The sequence below is a fragment of the Chrysochloris asiatica genome, unplaced genomic scaffold (assembly GCF_000296735.1).
Source record: "Chrysochloris asiatica unplaced genomic scaffold, ChrAsi1.0 scaffold00219, whole genome shotgun sequence".
Lineage (NCBI taxonomy): Eukaryota > Metazoa > Chordata > Mammalia > Afrosoricida > Chrysochloridae > Chrysochloris > Chrysochloris asiatica.
This window is the reverse complement of record NW_006408737.1, coordinates 4,811,334-4,815,497: the sequence shown is the minus strand read 5'-3', so window position 1 is coordinate 4,815,497 and position 4,164 is coordinate 4,811,334. Positions and strand designations below refer to the sequence as shown.

The window sequence follows — 4,164 nt, the reverse complement described above, 5'->3', positions numbered from 1 at the left end:
GGCTAGTCAGATTGAATACTATACACTGGAGATTCTACCTTCCTCCAGGCCCTCTGGATCTAGGTTCCCTCTTGAAAGCTTGTAAGCCAGTCACTTCTTGCCTTTGTAGCCTCATCTCCTCTTTTATAAGGGCCACTCAGGTTGGATTTGGTTCTGCCCTATTCTACAATGACTCATATTGACTTAGCTGAAAACATTTTCAAAGTCCCTATTTCCAAAGAAAATCACATTCTCAGTTAGAGGGGTTAGAACTTCAACATCTCTTTTACGGAGACACCATTCAATCCATAATACTGTCCCTTGTGTTTATTATAACCCTTAACTACAGACTTTAGCCCAAGCATAGAAGCAATTGTGAGGATGACACAGGATCTGGCTGCGTTTCTTTCTGTTGAGTAACAACCTAACAACAGAGACTGCAGCTGCCAGACCTTCATTTTCTATCGACAATGAAATGGAATGCATAAAGATAGGTATCCTAGGCATTAGTGAGCTGAAATGGACTGGTATTGGTCATTTTGAATCAGACAATCATATGGTTTACTATGCCAGGTACAAAAAAATGTCAAGAGGAATAGTGTAATCATCAAAAAGAACATTTCGTGATCTATATTGAAGTATACTGCTCTCTGTGATAAGGTATATCCATAGGTGTGCAAAGAAGACCAAGGAACCCTAGTAACACACTGAATTATGAGTTAGGCTGCTAAACATAGGGTCAGCAGTTTGAAGCTACCAGTCATTCTATGGGAGAAAGATGAGACTTCCTGCCCCTGTAAAAAGCTTACAACCTCTGAAACCCTGTACAGGATCACTATGAGTCAGACTGGACTCTGTAGCGCACAACCCCCACCACAAGGAAGACTAATTAATACCAGTAGCAGTCAAATTTACACACCGACCACTAAAGCCAATGGTGATGAAATTGAAGAATTCTACCAACTTCTTCAGTCTAAAACTGATCAAACATTCAATCAAGATGTGTTGATAATTACTGGTGATTGGAAGGCGAAGGTTGGAAACAAAAAGGAAGGATCAGTAGTTAGAAAACATGGCCTTAATTGATAGAAATGATGCTGGAGACTGCATGATGGAATTCTGCAAGACCAATGACTTATTGAAGGAAGAATATGCTCAGCACTTCTCAAGCTGGAAGAATTAAAGAAAAAATTCAAGCCTCAACTTGTAATACTGAAGGATTCTGTGGTGTGGTGCCATAGGATAAGCACTCAACCTAAAGGTCAGTTTGAACTGCAGAGTTGGCAGTTCAAACTCACCAGCTGCTCCTCAGAAACCCTATACAGAGTTGCCTTGAGTCCAACAGTGAGCAAAATATTGGATGATGCAGAAAGCATCAAAAGAAGATGGAAGATATACACAAAGTCACTTCGCCAAAAAGAAATGGTCAATATTCAACCATTTCAAGAAGTATATGATCAAGAACCAATGGTACTGAAGGAAGGAGTTTAAGCTGCACCAAAAGAGTTAGTGAAAAACAAGGCTTCAGGAACTGATGGAATGCAAATTGAAATCTTTCAACAAACTGATTTATGCCAAGAAATTTGGAAGAAAGCTTCCTTGCCAACTGATTGTAATAGATCCATATCTGTGCCCATTGCAAAAAAAAAAAAAAAAAAAAAAAAGTAGCTCAAAGGAATGTAGAAATCATTAATACTAATATCATTAATATTAAATGCAAGTAAAATTTTTCTGAATTTAAAAATTGCTGCAACAGTACAACCGCAGAGAACAACCAGAAATTCAAGTCAGCTTCAGGAGAGAACGTGGCACTAGGGATATCATTGCTGATGTCAGATGATTCTTGGCCAAGAGAGGAGAATACCAGAAAGATGTTTGCTTATGCTTTATTAACTATCCAAAGGTTTCGACTGTGTGGATCGTGAGAAGCTATGGATAGCATTGTGAAGAATGGATATTGCAGAACACATAATTGTACTCATGAAGAACCTGTACATAGACCAAGATCTTGGAAGAATTGATGCATTTCAGTTATGGTGTTGGAGAAGAATATTAAAGGTAACATAGACTGCCAGAGACACAAAAAAAATGTGTTTGAAGAAAGACAAATAGACTACTCCTTATTCTGTTATTCCTTATTCATCTTATTCAAGATGACCAGAATTCCATACTTTGGACATAATATCAGGAAAGACCAGTCCCTAGAGAAGGACATCATGTTTGGTAAAGTGGAGCTACAGTGAAAAAGAGGGAGACCCCAATGAGATGGATTGGCACAGGAGAAGCAACAATGGGCTCAAGTGTAGAAGCAATTGTGAGGATGGCGCAGGACAGGGCAGTGTTTCGTTCATATACAGAGTCACTAATTAGACAGCACCTAACAACAACAAATATGCAGATAATACAACCTTTCTTGCTGGAAATAAAGAGGACTTAAAATAATTACTGATGAAGATCAAAGACTACAGTCTTCAGTGTGGATTGCACCTCAAGATAAAACAAAAAATCTTCACAACTGGCCCAATTAATATCATGATAAATGAGGAAAAGATTGAAGTTGTGAAAAACTTCAGTTTGCTTGAATCCACAATTCCTACTCATGGAAGCAGCAGTCAAGAAATCAAACAATGTATTGCATTTGGCAAATCTCTGGCACAAGACCTTTTTAAAGTGTTCAAGAGCAATGATACCAGTTTGAGGACTAAGGAGTGCCTGACCCAAGCCAGGGTATTTTCAGTTGCCTCATATGCTTGTGAAAATTGGACAGTGAGTAAGGAAGATTGTAGAAGTATTGATGCATTTGAGTTACGGTGTTGGGGAAGAATATTGAAGGTGTCATGTACCACTAGAAGATCAAATCTGTATTGGAAGAAGTACCACCAACATGCTCCTTAGAAAGCAGGATGGTGAGACTTTGGATGCCATGGTTGGTAAAGTGGAGGGTCCGTGAAAAAGAGGAAGACCCCTAGTGAGATGGATTGACATGGTGACAGCAGAAAGGGTGAGGATAGCACAGGACTAGGAAGTATTTCATTCTATTGTGCATAGGGTTACTGTGAGTCAGAATTGACTTGATGGTGCCTAACAACAACAACAACAATAACACTACCAAAGTCATACTGGAGAAAGTTGAAATCTTGATCATTAGAAAACATCGAGCTGTGACACGAATCATTCATTCATCTGCTGACTTACTCACACATTAATTCTTAGTATATATTTATTAAAATAAAGCAAACATGCAAACCTCTATTCATTAAGATCTGCAGGGGACAGCCAAAGAAATGAGCAAACACCTCGGCTGTGTGTTCGGTACAGTCTCCATCCAGGCGAGCCCCATGGAACAGAGCTGTTGGTACTATGCTGTGTCTCTGGCCTGACCATGTAGGGGTGCAAGCTGAGTTTCATTTGCTGTACCTGCCTATCTTTACCTGTGGACTTTCTCCAAAGCCTTAGAAGGTTGCTTTGCTGTGCACAAAGCAAGTTGGAAGTGTAGGGAATTAACACACTCCAGAGCAACCCCCAGCAATGACAGATAGAAATTGGTATATAAACACCCTGCATGCTTCTTCCTAGCCTCATTTTGTTCATTTGTAAGATGAGCCCAAGAGCATAAAGCTCTCTACTTCTCGGGGTTGCTATGAGCAAGAAAAGTGATAGGATAGCCTCCCCTCTTTTTAAACAGTGTGCTTTAAATCTCAAAGTGAGACTGATAAGACATACTTAAGTGCCTAGCACAGAGCCTACATCTAAATGCCTTTGCTTCTTCTTCCCTTTCAAATGAAGGTACCTAGTATCAACACTGGACTGCAAATCACAAGGTTGGCAGTTCAAACCCACCAGCTGCTCCTCAGAAACCTTATGCAGGGTCTCTATGAGTCAGAACTGACTTGATGACACTTAACAACAACAGGTTAGGAGCATGTCACCTCAGTGTTATCTGAGAGAATCGGGCCTTCTGCAAACCAACCTGCTCCTCAAGACCACTCAGCATCTTAAAACCCCCTTCTAACTACCTCCTCTCTGAGGAAAACAGCCTAGTTAGCAAATGTGTTAAGAACATGGACGTGGGCTAAACTGCTAAAATTGGAATGCCAGCTTGTTAGTTATTTTTGCCTCAGTTCCCTCATCTATTAAATGGGTCATTGGCAATATTTACCTGTTGTTGTTGTTGTCATGTGCCAT

The 4,164-nt window shown here is 40.0% G+C and overlaps 1 protein-coding gene across 1 annotated transcript in view; it reads left to right on the top strand.

The window, feature by feature from the left end:
* Window positions 1–4,164, top strand: part of GALNT18 (UDP-N-acetyl-alpha-D-galactosamine:polypeptide N-acetylgalactosaminyltransferase 18) — a 468,442-nt gene that overhangs the window by 290,493 nt on the left and 173,785 nt on the right. The window lies entirely within an intron of this gene.